Raw genomic sequence first — 16142 nt, 5'->3', positions numbered from 1 at the left:
TGCCCTGGCTGCTATGTTTCCCGTCTTGGCCCATTAGGCCCATATCTTTTGTCGAAGGTGTCCGGAACCCCTTCCGGTGACCCGATATATACCTGTACCCTTCGGAACACTTCTGGTGTCTGAATACTATCGTCCTATATATCAATATTTACCTCCCGACCATTTCGAGACTTCTCATCATGTCCGTGATCTCATCCGGGACTCCGAACAAAAATGGTCACCAAATCACATAACTCATATAATACAAAATCCTTATCGAGCGTTAAGCGTGCGGACCCTACGGGTTCAAGAACTATGTAGACATGACCGACACACCTCTCCGGTCAATAACCAATAGCGGAACCTGGATGCTCATATTGGCACCAGCTGAGATCCGCTGAATTGTGGATTTATGATCAGCTTATCTATGAATACTATTTGAATCTCCTCTGAATTCTTATATGCATGATTTGATATCTTTGCAAGTCTCTTCGAACTATCGATTTGGTTTGGCCAACTAGATTATTTTTTCTTGCAATCGGAGAAGTGCTTAGCTTTGGGTTCAATCTTGTGGTACTCGATCCTAGTGACAGAAGGGGAACTGACACGTATTGTATTGTTGCCATCGAGGATAAAAAGATGGGTTTTTCATCATATTGTTTGAGTTAATTCTTCTACATCATGTGATCTTGCTTAAGGCATTACTCCGTTCTTTATGAACTTAATACTCTAGATGCATGCTGGATAGCTGTCGATGTGTGGAGTAATAGTAGTAGATGCAGAATCGTTTCTGTCTACTTGACATGGATGTGATGCCTATATTCATGATCATTGCCTTAGATATCGTCATAACTTTGCGCTTTTCTACCAATTGCTCGGCAGTAATTTGTTCACCCACCGTAATAATTTCTATCTTGAGAGAAGCCTCTAGTGAAACCTATGGCCCCGGGTCTATTTTCCATCATATAAGTTTCCGATCTATAATCCTAGTTTCCTATTTACTTCCTTTGCAATCTTTTACTTTCCGTTCCATAAACCAAAAATACCAAAAATATTACTTTACCGTTTATCCATCTATATCAGATCTCACTTTGCAAATAACCCCTTTATCATGTTGGGTGCAAGTTGGTGTTTGTTTGTGCGGGTATTTGGTGGCTTGTTGTGTTGTCTCCTACTGGATTGATACCTTGGTTCTCAAAAGCTGAGGGAAATACTTACTCTACTTTGTTGCATCACCCTTTCCTCTTCAAGGGAAAAATCAACGCAAGCTCAAGAGGTCGCAGGAAGAATTTCTGGCGCTGTTGCCGGGGAGATCTATGCCAACCGAGACATACCTAGTGAAAGTGCGTTAAGTCGACTAGAGGGGGGTGAATAGGCGATTTTTATGAATTCTTCACTGAGGAATTTCAGAGTGAGGAAATTCGTTAGCAAAGAACTACTTGCAGCGGAATAGATACTCAGGTGCAACCATAATAGAGTAGTCGCACAGTCATCATGATGAAATGAAAACAAGCACAGAGTACATAAAATGTAAACACAGGATAAGCAGGCTGAAGACAAACTGACTGAAGAAATTGAGCTGAGGAAATTGATAAAGTCTTCAGTCAAAGTCTTCAAACAGTAACGATCAGGTACAACAACACAGAATGAGGAAATCAAAGGGTTGAGGAAATAGAACTAGTTAGCTCGGTGAAGACAATGATTTGGCAGACCAGTTCCAACTGTTGTGATAGTTGTACATCTGGTTGGAGCGGCTAGGTATTTAAACCTAAGGACACACAGTCCTCACTATATTCTCCTTGAACTAAGGTCACATAGACCTCGTCCAATCACTCGAGGTAAGTCTTCAGGTGACTTCCAAACCTTCACAGACTCGGTCACTCGGTGATCCACAATTTCCTCTTGGATGCTATAGACCATGACGCCTAACCGTCTGGAGGATGCACAGTCCTCAAAGGTAACAAGTGTCGGTTCCACACAGGAACAATCGCTTCAGTGATGCTCAATGACTTTGGGTTTGTAGGTGTTTGGTTTGGGGTTTTTTGGTTTTTCCTCACTTGATGATTTTCGCTCAAAGTCTTCAGAGGATGGGATGCTCTCAATGACAAGTGTCAGTTTCTCGCGGAGCAGCCAACCAGCTAGTGGTTGTAAGGGGGTGGCAATTTATAGCCTAGGGAGCAGCCCTACATGATAAGACCTAAATGCCCTTAAACGAAATGACCGTTAGGTGGGTAGATATTTTGGGATAGTTGGTGCATAGCATAGCAACGGTCGGAAATTTGAGCTTTCAAATTCCTCAAGGTTATCATGTTCCTCACTTGTAGGCAATCCACACTGCCGAATTCCTAACTGCTCGGTCAGGACAAATTCCTCAAAGACCAGAAGAACTTCGTCTCTATCACTAAAGAAATTGACTAAATTGTATGAGATTTCCAATGGCTTCACTCGAAGGGATTGGTAGGTGTAGGATTTTGAGATGAGCATCACCTGGAAACTTTTCCTAGTTTTACCTCGACCCCCTTTAACAGTACGGTGTTTCCTAAGACCCAAGAAAATGAAAATGAAACTACGAAAACAAAAGTCTTCACGCTTCATGTTCCTCACATGAATATCAAGTCTTCACGGTCACACCAGTTTCTTCACTTTCAAAGTCTTTAGAAAACCAAAGTCTTCAGTTGAAGACATTCATTTTTAGGGGTCGACTTTCTCTGTAAACATCAAACTCCTGATAGACTTATAGACCTTTGTACATTCACAAACACATTAGTCCCTTAACATATAAGTTTTCAATACACCAAAATCACTAAGGGGCACTAGATGCACTTACAATCTCCCCCTTTTTGGTGATTGATGACAATATAGGTTAAGTTTTCAACGGGGATAAACATATGAAGTGTAAGTACTGATATTGAGGAATTTGATTGCAAGATATAGAAGAAACTCCCCCTGAAGATGTGCATAGTGAGGAATTTGCTTTTGAAGCAATGCACATTTGAAGAGTAGAATCATGGAGATCTTCCCCTATATCTTGTAATTCATACATGCATCTAGAATATGATATGAAGAATTTGAAATGCATGATGAAATATGGTGACTGATGTAATTCTGCATGCGTGCCTTATCATACATGAGGAAATAGCAGCATAAGAACATAGCAAAAAGTATCAGACCACCATCGGACTTAAGTTTACAACTCGATCCAACAAATCTTCAGAAGAACGAGAGTTGTAACTTAGCAAAAAAACGCCCATATAGATAGACCCGCTTGAAGACTAATGCCCCTGAAGAATATCATCACTGAGTCGATGGAGGAGTGCTAGCGTTGTTGTTGGGGTCGGATATTGAAGTAGGGCCTGCTGCAGTGTCGTCCAAATCTTCATGTTCATCAGTCTCGCGCGATGAAGAATAAGAGCTGGCCACCAAGTGAGGAACTTAGACCTTCTTGAATTTCTTCAAAGGTGGCTGAGACCCGTCAAAGTCCTGCTTGTAGTCCATCTTCTTGAGGTCATCTTAACCGTAGAGATGAGACAGAACAACCCAGGTGCGATAAAATACTTCATGCAGATAGTAATGGTTCTTCTTCACTGAATTCTGACTGATGGTGATGTTCTGAAGAATTGAACCAAACTATCTTTTTACCCACTTGTGGTTACGATCGACCTTCTGGTGAAGACTAAGGAGAAGCTCACAATCAGTCAACACCCTTGGAGTTGTGCCTTGAGGATTTTGCTTTGAAGCATTGGCGGCAGAGTCATGAGTGGCAGAGTCATCATTGGTGGAGTAAGATGCAGCTTTGCGGAACTTACCATCCAATGGATGAATGCCTTCATCGATAATAGCAGTTGCCTTGCCCTTCTCATCAGATGAGGAAATAGGTTGTTTGAATACTACAATGGGCGGCAAGTTACTAAGATGATTCTGAAAGTTAGCCTTGTAATTGATTGAAGACCTTGATCTGAGGAATCGCATAATCCAGGGAGCATAAGTCTTCAACTCAAAAGGTGACAGTGCAACGTTTGCCAGAGTCCTCATGAAGAAATCATGGTAGTTGATTGGAACGCCATGAATGATGTTGAATAGAAAATTCTTCATGATGCCAACAACCTCTTCTTCATTAGAGTCATGGCCTTTGATTGGACTCAATGTCTTGGTCAGAATGCGATAGATGGTCCGAGGCACATACAGCAATTCCTTCACGAGGAATTTACTCCTGGGGCTTGACCAAGCTTCAGCAGCTTCATCAACACTTGCATATAGTGATCCGATAGCTCAGGTTCATGGTAGATGAGCTACGCACCTTCAAGGGGAGGACTGACAGGTAGGGCATGAAGCAATTTAGAGGCTGGTGCTTTGAAGTGAGTGTTTTCTGTCATCCAATCTAGCACCCATGAATTTACATCTTCAGCATTGCCGGTGATGTGCAGTGTGGCATAGAACTGAACAATTAGTTCCTCATTCCAGTATACGATGTCGGTGCAGAAGTTTAGCAGCCCGGCATCATAAGAACACTGTGGACTGGGGTGAAGCACGGTAGTGATTCCATGTCTACATGAGGAATACGCCGATGGTCAAAGATCGTGTCCTTGTCAAAAAGCAGTGAAGAGTAGAAGTTGGCTTGGCTGGCTGTCCAGAAACTCTTCATTCGAAGATGAGCAGAGTCATATGGAGTGTAATCAGTGAAGAACACATGCTCATGAAAAAAGTCATCAGCCTTGAATTTTTGCTTTTTGGAGAAGGGATTCTTCGACTTGGGCTGAGGAGTATCAGTCAATGCCTTCACATTTTCAGGAATCACCATCTCAGGAGCCGCGGACTAAGGAATTTCAGTGCCAATATCTTCAGTGGTAGCCTGGGTCTCCATCTCTTCAGCAGCATGAGCATCAGCACTAGTGGCTGGAATTTCTTCAGGTATGGTAAGAAGAGAAGCTTGAGGTTCTTCAGAGCCCATATGAATTTCTTCAGTCTGGGCAGGGGACTAAGGAATCTGTTGCAGTGGGGTGAATAGTGGTGAATTGGGGTGCTGACTTTCCCAAAAGTCATCATTCAGAACTGGAGTGGTGCACCCAATATCCACGTCTTCTTCTTCATTCATTTCCTCAATGTCTGCCTCTTCAGCTGTGAACTGAGGCATTGGCGATGATATCACTGGCATGGACATAATGTTGTCCACTTCAATTTATTCGTCCAACTGCTCTGACGAAGCAGTAGAAGAAACATCTTCATCAGATCCGCTTGGGATCTCATAATCCTCACCAAAGGGAACGGGTTACTTTGATGGCATGCTTGAAACAGGAATAGCATCAATGGGATTGTCCAAAGAACTTGTCAGAGTCTTGGTCTTTTTTGGTGCTGAAGACTCTGAGGTGGCGGATGCTTTCCTCTTCTTCACAGCTGCTCTCTCTGCAGCTTTGGTTTTCCTTACTTCTGATGCAGAAGGAAGAGTGGGACTTGGCATTGGTGCGGGAGGAGCAGAGGAAATCGACTCATTTTCTTTAGGCACAACTGATGCAGTTGCCCTGTTTGGTTCAGTTTCTTCAGGCACGGTGTTTGATTCTTCAGCTGGCCTAGCTTATTCTTCAGGCGCAACACTAGTGGTTGCCCTGGCAATTTCATCAGCGACTAGAATAGCTTCATCAGCCCTGGTACTTTCAGTTTCTTCAGCAGCCTGATTTTCATCAGCGGTGCTGGCATGACCTTCAGTTTGCTGAGGAGATGCTTCAGCCTGAGGAGATTCATGTTGCGTTGGAGCAGCAACATTTGAGGTGAATCCTTCAGTCAGTCTCACAAATCTGACTTTGGCTCCAAGCCAATCTGTATGGTAGACATTGAATTCATCACTGAGACTTCTGATCTCAGACTGTATGGCAACAAGTTCATCAGTTGTCATGTTGACAACATTTTTCTTCAATAAACGCTCCTTCTTATACTGAGCTTTCTTCAGCTTTCTGGCCTTTTCAAATTTCCATTTTTCTTCACTGATGAAGGCGGTCAGCATGTGACTTTGGCCAGGAGTGAGCTTCAAGTCAGGCATAGGTGTGTTTGGGTCCTTGTGCCAGAGATCAATAAAGTCAAGGATCATCTTGGGATCCAGCATCAGTGGCACATTTGTGCCTTTGGCTCTAGCGTCCCTTTGTTGTCTATCTCTGATGATTTCAGTGAGTTCATCATCATCAGCTTCGTCATGAGTGGACGACACATGGAAGGTGACCTACTTCTTATGAGGACTCTAGTGCCTCGTCCAGCAGTGGCCTTTGTCTTCAGCAGATTGGGGCCAGTTGAGGATTGCAGAGGGGCTGAAGAACTTGCAGAGGCTCCTGAGGCAATTGAAATGCCTTTGGTCCTTTGATACGAGGTGAGATGTGCAGGTGCTGAGGACTTTGCCGAAGGAGCCGAGGACTCTGTCGGAGGAGCTGAGGACTTTGGAGGAGCTGGAGCAGTATGAGGAATTTGCTGTGAGGGTTTTGCAGAACTGGGTCGTGAGGACATTGCTGAGGTGCTTGGCCATGAGGTCATTGAAGCATAGGCACTGGGCTTGTGTGCAAGCTTCTTTGGCATAGCCTTCTTGGGCTTTCTAGCATAGGCCTCAGGAGTGGCAGCAGCAGCATAGTCTTCATTGAATTTCCTCACTACTTCTTTAGTCATTTTGGCTAGCTTCGCTTGCCATCTTTCCCATTCATCAGGATAGTCCTCACCGCGCTTGAGGCTGGTGGGATCAGCTTCTTGGCCAGGTGCCAGTGGAGGTCTGGCAAGGAGGGTGAAGAGCGAATGTCTTCATGTACTTTGGAGTAACATACCTGTACTCCCTCCATTCCCGTGTCCATCTCCTCTCTATCCTTTGTATGCGCACCTTGCGCTGATTCTTGTTCTCCTTGCCATGTTTGGCCTCATAAAGAGTACAATATTCTTCATAAATGTCCTTAGGGATCTCAAATGCTTTGTTGACTTCCAGTCTCTTGCCTCCCTTCTGAGGTTTCTTCCCATCAGCCATTTTCTTCAGCTGAGGATTTTGAACGATTGAGTTTTTAGACGAGGTATGCAACTTTTCTTCAAGGAACGCTGCAAATGAGTTAAGTTGATGAGAACCCAGTGATTCGGCAGCGGACATGAGTACCTGTGAACAAAGTATAGGTGCGAAGAATTTGAAGAGGTCATATGCGTTCTCAGAAGTTTTTGCAAAAAGAACAAGTTTGAGGAATTTGACCAGATGTGTCTTGCGGAATTTCACTAAGCGTTCTTTGCCTTAGGTCCCGTAGTTGTATGGATCAAGAACAGACGTTCGTGTGCGGTGTTTAGAGTGTGAAGATTGAAGAATAAACACCTTTTGAAGATTTGTGGAAAGCATCAGAATCAACAAGGGCGGTAAAAGTAACTTTTAATTACCCTTGACGAAGAACACGACAAACTGGGAATAGTAGATTGGAAGTTCTTCTATCCGGATCTTCCACGCCCTAACTTGGCGGAGGAAGACAGCTACGGCTGCAGCAGAGTGAAGAAATCCGCAGCCGACGGGAGTACGACGGCGACGAGGTGGAGGTAGTGAACATCTTCCTCACCGGCGACGATGGAAGTAGCGGCGGCGCTAGGTTTGAGAGCTTGAGCGAGGGAGTGAGGTCGAGTGGAGTAAAAATTGTCTGAGGACATACACTCATATATATAGTTAAAGAAGAAAAATGATGGAGAGAGTGAAGACATAGCAAAGTTGAAGAAATCGAACAACTAAGGAATTTCAAAACTGAAGAAATACTCAAATTGAAGATTTTTCAACTTTTGTTGGTGGAGTAACCCACCGTATAAGAATGCTGATTTCAGACGGCGCGTACAATTGTCGTAGGGCTCTGAGAATCAAATTCTTTGTTCATTTCTTCACACTTAGAGGGTTAGTCTTCATTGATTCAAGAAAAAAAATTACTTCGTGTGTTGCACATCTAAGTCATCAATTTTGCATAAGTGTTAGGATGTGTGTCCTCTTCAAAGGACATTCGAAGATTCTAAGATATTTAGCTCACACCACAACTTGCTAAATCTCTTCTCATCCAAGGGCTTTGTGAAGATATCGGCTAGCTGTTCTTCAGTCTTGACGTGCTCAATAGAGATGTCCCCTTCAACAGATGATCACGAAGAAAATGATGACGAATCTAAATGTGCTTTGTCTTCGAGTGCTGAACTGGGTTATGAGCAATCTTGATGGCACTCTCATTGTCACAATAGAGTGGCACATTCTTCACGTTGATGCCGTAGTCCTTGAGGGTTTCCTTCATCCATAGCAATTGAGCACAACACGAACCAGCAGCAATGTACTCAGCTTCAGCAGTAGAGAGTGATACACAGTTCTGTTTCTTCGAGGACCAATAGACCAAGGATCATCCAAGGAAATGGCATGTGCCTGATGTTGACTTGCGGTCGACACGATCACTAGCATAGTCAGAGTCTGAATATCCAATTTATCAAAAGTCGAGCCCTTGGGATACCATAATCCAAGTGTTGGAGTGTGAGCTAGATATCGAAGAATATGCTTCACAGCCTTATGGTGTGATTCCTTCGGTGCAGCTTGAAAACAGGCACACATGCAAACACTAAGCATAATATCTGGCCTAGATGCACATAAATACAATAACGAGCCAATCATCGAGTGGTATACCTTTTGATCGAAGTCAATACCATTTTCATCAGTTCATAGATGGCCATTGGTGGGCATAGGGATTTTGATGCCTTTGCAATCTTGCATGCTGCATCTCCTCAATACATCCTTGCGGTGTTTCTCGTAAGATATGAAGATGTCGTTTTTTGTTGACGAATCTGAAGACCTGTGTAGCCTTGAGCTACAAGCCGTGCCTTATTCCTCACCACAAGGCCATTTTCATCTTGCTTGTTGCGGTAGATCCATTTGGTGCTGATGATATTGTGCTTGCGAGGGTCTGGTCGCTTGACAAGTTCCCACACATTGTTGAGCTCGAACTGATGTAATTCTTCTTGCGTAGCTTGAATCCACTCACGCTCCAAAAATGCTTCATCTACCTTAGTGGGCTCTGTGATAGAGACGAAAGCAAAGTGCCCACAAAAGTTAGACAAATGTGAAGCTTTTGAGCATGTGAGAGGACCTGGTGCTTTGATGTCGTTGATGATTCTCTCAAATTGCACTTCATTAGCAATGCGAGGATGAGCTGGTTGACGATGAGGAATTTGCTCAGGATTTTCTTCAGAGCCATTTTCTTCAGGTGCACCAGCATGTTGCTCTTCACGTTCTGGAATGACTTCTTCAGTAGATTCTTCGGTAGGAATGACATCCTTAGTAGCATTAAACTTAATGGATTCCTCGGGTGGTATTTCATCTAGCACAGGAGGTAGATGCTCTCTTTGTGAGCCATTAGTCTCATCGAACCGCACATCTACAGTTTCAACAACCTTGTGGTGATAGGTGTTGAAGACTCTGTAAGTGTGTGAGTCCTTTCCATAACCAAGCATAAAACCTTCATGTGCTTTCGGTGCAAATTTAGAATTGTGATGAGGATCTCTAATCCAACATTTAGCACCGAAGACTTTGAAATAACTCACATTGGGGTTTCTTGTCCGTGAGGAGTTCGTATGAGGTCTTTCTGAAGAATTTGTGAAGATATACCCTGTTGATGATGTGGCACGCGGTATCAATTGCCTCAGGCCAGAAGCGAGGAGGCATCTTGTACTCATCAAGCATAGTGCGAGCCATCTCAACAAGAGTCATGTTCTTGCGCTCCACGGCGCCACTCTGCTGAGGAGTATAAGGAGTAGATAACTCATGAGTAATACCAAGTTCATCAAGATAACCATCAAGACCAGTATTCTTGAACTCAGTTCCATTGTCACTTCTGATGTGCTTGATCTTCACACCAAAGTTGGTTGAAGCCCTCGAAGAAAATTGTTTGAAGACTTCCTGCACTTCAGTTTTGTAAGTGATGATATGCACCCATGTATAATGAGAATAGTCATCAACAATGACAAAGCCATACAAAGATACATCATTAGTAAATGTGGCATAATGAGTAGGGCCAAAGAGATCCATGTGAAGCAATTCAAATGGACGAGTGGTAGTCATGATGGTTGAGGGAGTCCTGGATTAGGGGGTGTTCGGATAGCCGGACTATACCTTCAGCCGGACTATACCTTCAGCCGGACTCCTGGACTATGAAGATACAAGATTGAAGACTTCGTCCTGTGTCCGGGAGGGACTTTCCTTGGCGTGGAAGGCAAGCTTGGCGATACGGATATGTAGATCTCCTACCATTATAACCGACTTTGTGTAACCCTAAGCCTCTCCGGTGTCTATATAAACCGGAGGGTTTTAGTCCATAGGACAACATACACAACAACAATCATACCATAGGCTAGCTTCTAGGGTTTAGCCTCTCTGATCTCGTGGTAGATCTACTCTTGTACTACCATATCATCAATATTAATCAAGCAGGACGTAGGGTTTCACCTCCATCGAGAGGGCCCGAACCTGGGTAAAACTTCGTGTCCCTTGCCTCTTGTTACCATCCGGCCTAGACACACAGTTCGGGACCCCCTACCCGAGATCCCCCGGTTTTGACACCGACATTGGTGCTTTCATTGAGAGTTCCTCTGTGTCGTCGCCGTCAGGCTCGATGGCTCCTACGATCATCAATAGTGATGCAGTCCAGGGTGAGACCTTCCTCCCCGGACAGATCTTTGTTTTCGGCCGCTTCGCACTGCGGGCCAATTCACTTGGCCGTCTGGAGCAGATCGAAAGCTACGCCCCTGGCCGTCAGGTTAGATTTGGAAGTTTAAAATACACGGTTGACATCCGCGGGGACTTGATCTTTGACGGATTTGAGCCACTATCGAGCGCGCCGCACTGTCCTGACGAGCATGATCTAGCTCTGCCGCCGAACAGTGCCCTGGAGGCCGCACCCGCATCAGCTTCGACCCTTAATTCGGAGCCAACTGCGCCGATCGAGGATGCGCAGTTGGACGCCACCTCGGGGGCTGCGATCCCAACGGCGATTGAGCCGAACACCAGCCCCCGCACTCTGCGAAACTCGTGACTCCAAAGAGCCGGACTCCTCTCCAGACTACGGTCGCCGATCATGGAGTTTACTGCCGCGGACATCTTTCAGCACTCACCTTTCGGCGATATTCTGAAGACACTGAAGTCTCTCTCTTTATCAGGAGAGCCCTGGCCGGACTACGGTCAGCAAGGTTGGGGTACGGACGATGAAGAAATTCAAAGCCCACCCACCACCCACTTTGTAGCCACTGTCGACGACTTAACCGACATGCTCGACTTCGACTCCGAAGACATCGACGGTATGGACGCAGATGAAGGAGATGATGAAGAACCAACGCCTACTAGGCCCTGGAAAGCCACCTCCTCATATGACATATACATGGTGGACACCCCAACAGAAGGAGATGGCGATGGAATAGCAGAGGATGACCCCTCCAAGAAACAGCCTAAGCGCCGGCGTCAGCGGCGCCGCTCAAAATCCCGCCAAAACAAATACGGCGATTCCAGCACGGGAGATAATAACACTCCGGAAAGTGCCGAAGAAAATCCCCTCCAGCAAGATTTAGCACAGGAGGATGGAGAAACCAGCCCTCATGAGAGAGTGGCAGACAGAGAGGTCGAGGACGATAATTATATGCCTCCCTCCGAAGACGAGGCAAGCCTCGACGACGACGAATTCGTCGTGCTAGAGGATCCCGTCGAGCAAGAGCGTTTTCAACGCAGGCTTATGGCCATGGCAAGAAGCCTCAAGAAAAAATAGCAACAGCTTGGAGCTCATCAAGATTTGCTAGTCGACAGATGGACTGAAGTCCTCGCGGCCGAAGAGCATAAACTCGAACGCCCCTCCAAGAGCTACCCAAAGCACAGGTTGCTACCCCGATTAGAGGAGGAAGCACTTGATGCGGCCGACCGGCCACCTCGTGGCCACGACAGAGAGGCCTCTCGGCCCTCCACTCAAGCCGCACCCCCTACCAAGGCACGGGAATATGCGCCAGACTTACGAGATATGTTGGAGGACAAGGCAAGGCAAACAAGATCGATCTACGGATCGCAGGGGCGCCCCACGGCTTGAGACGGTAACCGTCATGCCGGCCACAAATTCGGCAGGGCCGAACACAGTAGACAAAGCTCATTGGAGCTACGTCATGATATAGCCCAGTACAGAGGCGCCGCACACCCACTATGCTTCACAGACGAAATAATGGATCATCAAATCCCCGAGGGTTTCAAACCCGTAAACATCGAATCATATGATGGCACAACAGATCCTGCGGTATGGATCGAGGATTATCTCCTTCATATCCACATGGCCCGCGGCGATGATTTCCACGCCATCAAATACCTCCCACTCAAGCTTAAAGGACCAGCTCGGCATTGGCCTAACAGCCTGCCAACAGGATCAATCAGTTGTTGGGAGGACCTGGAAGCCGCATTCCTCGACAATTTCCAGGGCACTTATGTGCGACCCCCAGACGCCGATGACCTAAGTCACGTAATTCAGCAGCCAGAGGGATCGGCCAGGAAATTCTGGACACGGTTCCTAACAAAGAAAAATCAAATAGTCGACTTTCCGGACGCTAAGGCCCTAGCAACCTTCAAGCACAATATCCGTGACGAGTGGCTGGCCCGGCACCTTGGACAGGAAAAGCCGAAATCTATGGCAGCACTCACGACACTCATGACCCGCTTTTGCACGGGGGAAGACAGCTGGCTTGCTCGTAGCAACAATATGACCAAGAACCCTGGTAATCTGGACACCAGGGACAGTAGTGGCAGGTCGTGTCGCAACAAGAAGAAGCGCCGCATTAACGGCGACAATGTTGAGGATACGGCAGTTAATGCTGGATTCAGAGGCTCTAAATCCGGTCAGCGGAAAAAGCCATTCAAAAGGAATCCTAGGGGCCCGTCCAGTTTGGACCGAACACTCGACCGCTTGTGCCAGATACATGGCACCCCCGAAAAGCCGGCCAATCACACCAACAGGGATTGTTGGGTGTTCAAGCAGGCAGGCAAGTTAAACGCTGAAGACAAGGGGCTGCATAGCCATGACAACAAGGAGCCCCGGCCACCGAACAACAGTGGATAGAAGGGTTTTCCCCCACAAGTGCGGGCGGTGAACATGATATACGCAACCCACGTCCCCAAAAGGGAGCGGAAGCGCGCGTTAAGGGACGTATACGCGGTAGAGCCAGTCGCCCCAAAGTTCAACCCATGGTCCTCCTGCCCGATCACCTTTGATCGAAGGGACCATCCCACTAGCATCCGTCATGGAGGATTCGCCGCATTAGTTCTAGACCCAATTATTGACGGATTTCATCTCACTAGAGTCCTTATGGACGGCGGCAGCAGCCTGAACCTGCTTTACCAGGATACAGTGCGGAAAATGGGCATAGATCCCTCGAGGATTAAGCCCACCAAAACGACCTTTAAAGGCGTAATACCAGGTGTAGAGGCCAACTGTACAGGCTCAGTCACACTTGAAGTGGTCTTTGGATCTCCGGATAATTTCCGAAGTGAGAAGTTAATCTTTGACATAGTCCCGTTCCGCAGTGGTTATCACGCACTGCTCGGGCGAACCGCATTCGCCAAGTTCAATGCGGTAACGCACTATGCATACCTTAAGCTCAAGATGCCAGGCCCTCGAGGAGTAATTACGGTCAATGGAAACACCAAACGCTCCCTCCGAACGGAGGAGCACACGGCGGCCCTTGCAGCAGAAGTACAAAGCAGCCTCTCCAGGCAGTTCTCCAGTCCGGCCACTAAACGGCCGGACACCGTCAAGCGTGCCCGGAGTAACCTAGAACATGACCGCCTGGCACGATCCGAGCAGGCATAGCAATGCAGCCCCAACCCCAACCCTCGCAAAAAGGCGACGCCAGTACTTCGCGTACATAACTACGCTCTAGAGATACCATGGGTACAGGGGGAAGGGCACCATCACGGCATGCCCAAAACACGGCTTAAACCGTACCAGGGCTGCCAATTTTTTAATTTTCTCTTACTTTCAGGACTCCATCCTTCGGTAGGCCTGTCCGGCAGTTCAATTGCCGCATAAACAATGCAAGAACCAGGGAAGCAGACAAGCCACGCCGCATTATGGAACTCCCAGGTGAGGTGGTCTCTATCACGAGTAGTATACCTGTTCCGCATACTATTCTGCAGCTTGCCCCTGAAACGGACATGTTAACTAGTCCAACCTTTCACTTATTGCATTATTTGTATCGTTCTGCATTGATCGCAGCCCTTTCTAATAAACAATGCATAGCTTCCGTCTCTTTTTGCATTACCTTTTTTCTTTATATATGTTCCTTAACGACATGTTGCACCCGTACATGTTGGTACGGCCAAAATACGCCAGGGGCTTTAGTACCCCTCAATATGGTGTGAGAAGTCCAAACACTTTAACAAGTGCGGCACCCCGAACTTATAGCATTATATGCATCGGCTCCGAATCATGTCTTGGGTCAATAGTTGGGTTTGCCCGGCTCTTATGTTTTGGTGCCTTACGTTCCGCTATATCGGCTAAGGTAGCACTAGGAGAACCACTGCGATTGTGCCCCATTTGAGCTGGGTCGAGCACCTCAGTGGAGAAAGCTAAAACTGACTGTCATGATGAAGCGAGAGCTGGTCGCTGTTCGAGAGGTTTTTCGAGTCCCTAAAGACTTATGCCGCTTAGGGCGAGGAGCCAGCTCTGTCCGGCCAAGGGGTGGATAGCGCCCCGAACTCGGTCTTCCGAATACCAGGGGCTTCGCCAAAATTTAAAATTATAGAATTCTATGGCTAAGTGAGAGTGTTCACGCATTATAGTCCGATTGCCTTGTTCGTTGGGCTGAGGGCCTCCCTTGAAGGACCCAAGCATGGGAAAAAGAGCGCTCAGGTTTATCCCCGAACACCCCAGCACTAGCGGCACGGGGACAGAAGCCGATGACTCGCCATCTCTCAGAATTGATAAACAGCCGCACAGAAGGTAATATTTTAAATTCCAACCGCATTGCTTAGCGCATATGAACAAGTTTTCAGCGCACAGGACAAAACGAGCAAATTTCACTCAAAAATTACATCCCTAGAACATTCATCCGCCACAAGGCAGGCACCCTTCAGAACATCCTTATAGTAATTCTCGGGCTTGCGATGCTTTCCCCGGCGGTGGCCCGTCCTTCACAAGCTTCTCAGCATCCAGCTTGCCACAGTGCACCTTAGCACGGGCAAGGGCCCTACGGGCACCTTCAATGCAGACGGAGCGCTTGATGACTTTAAGCCTTGGACAGGCCTCCACCAGCCGCCGCACCCGCCCGAAATAGCTCCCAGGCAGAGCCCCTCCAGGCCACAGCCGAACTATGAGGCCCTTCATGGCCTGTTTGGCCGCCTTGTGGAGCTCGACCAGTTGCTTCAGCTGGTCACTCAGGGGCACGGGGTGTCCGGCCTCAGCATACTGAGACCAGAACACCTTCTCTGTCAAGCTGCCCTCCTCGGCTCGATAGAATGCGGCGGCATCAGACACACTCCGGGGAAGATCTGCGAACTCTCCTGGAGAGCTCCGGATTCGGGTAAGTAACAAGTAACTCACGTTTCTGTGTTTGCTTTGCATAAAGAATGCCTTACCCGCCGCTATCTTCTTCACCTCATCCAACTCCTGGAGGGTCTTTTGGGATTTGGCCTTGGCAGACTTGGCATTTTCAATAGCCACCGCGAGCTCGGACGCTCGCGTCTTTGAGTCAAGCTCCAAGCTCTCATGTTTTTCCATGAGAGCCTGGAGCTCTTGCCGTACCTTGCCAACCTCGGCCTCATACTTCTCCCGCTCAATGCGCTCCGTGGCCGCCTTCTTCTCGGCCTCGACCAGTGCTTGCTTAAGGGTCGCCACCTCAGATGTGGCCCCTACAATAGCCACGATAATCCTGTCATTTATTGGAATTGCACCTTTTTATATATATTTAAACAAGGTATTTCTTACCTTCATTGCCCTCGAGCTGCTTCTTGGCACGACCGAGCTCTTGCTCGGACCGCTCGAGGTTCTTCTTTAGCGTGTCCACCTCCGCAGTCAGTGCGGCGGACGCAAGCAGAGAAGCCTGCATACGCATATTGACTCCTTTTTGTTAGACTCCTGCGAATTTTATTTGATCCTCTATTCGGCTTTTCTTCCCGAATGCCAAACAAAGCATCA

The sequence above is a fragment of the Triticum dicoccoides genome, chromosome 1A (assembly GCF_002162155.2).
Source record: "Triticum dicoccoides isolate Atlit2015 ecotype Zavitan chromosome 1A, WEW_v2.0, whole genome shotgun sequence".
Taxonomy (NCBI): Eukaryota; Viridiplantae; Streptophyta; class Magnoliopsida; order Poales; family Poaceae; genus Triticum; species Triticum dicoccoides.
The sequence above is the reverse complement of the archived record's forward strand: the minus strand, read 5'-3'. Positions refer to the sequence as shown.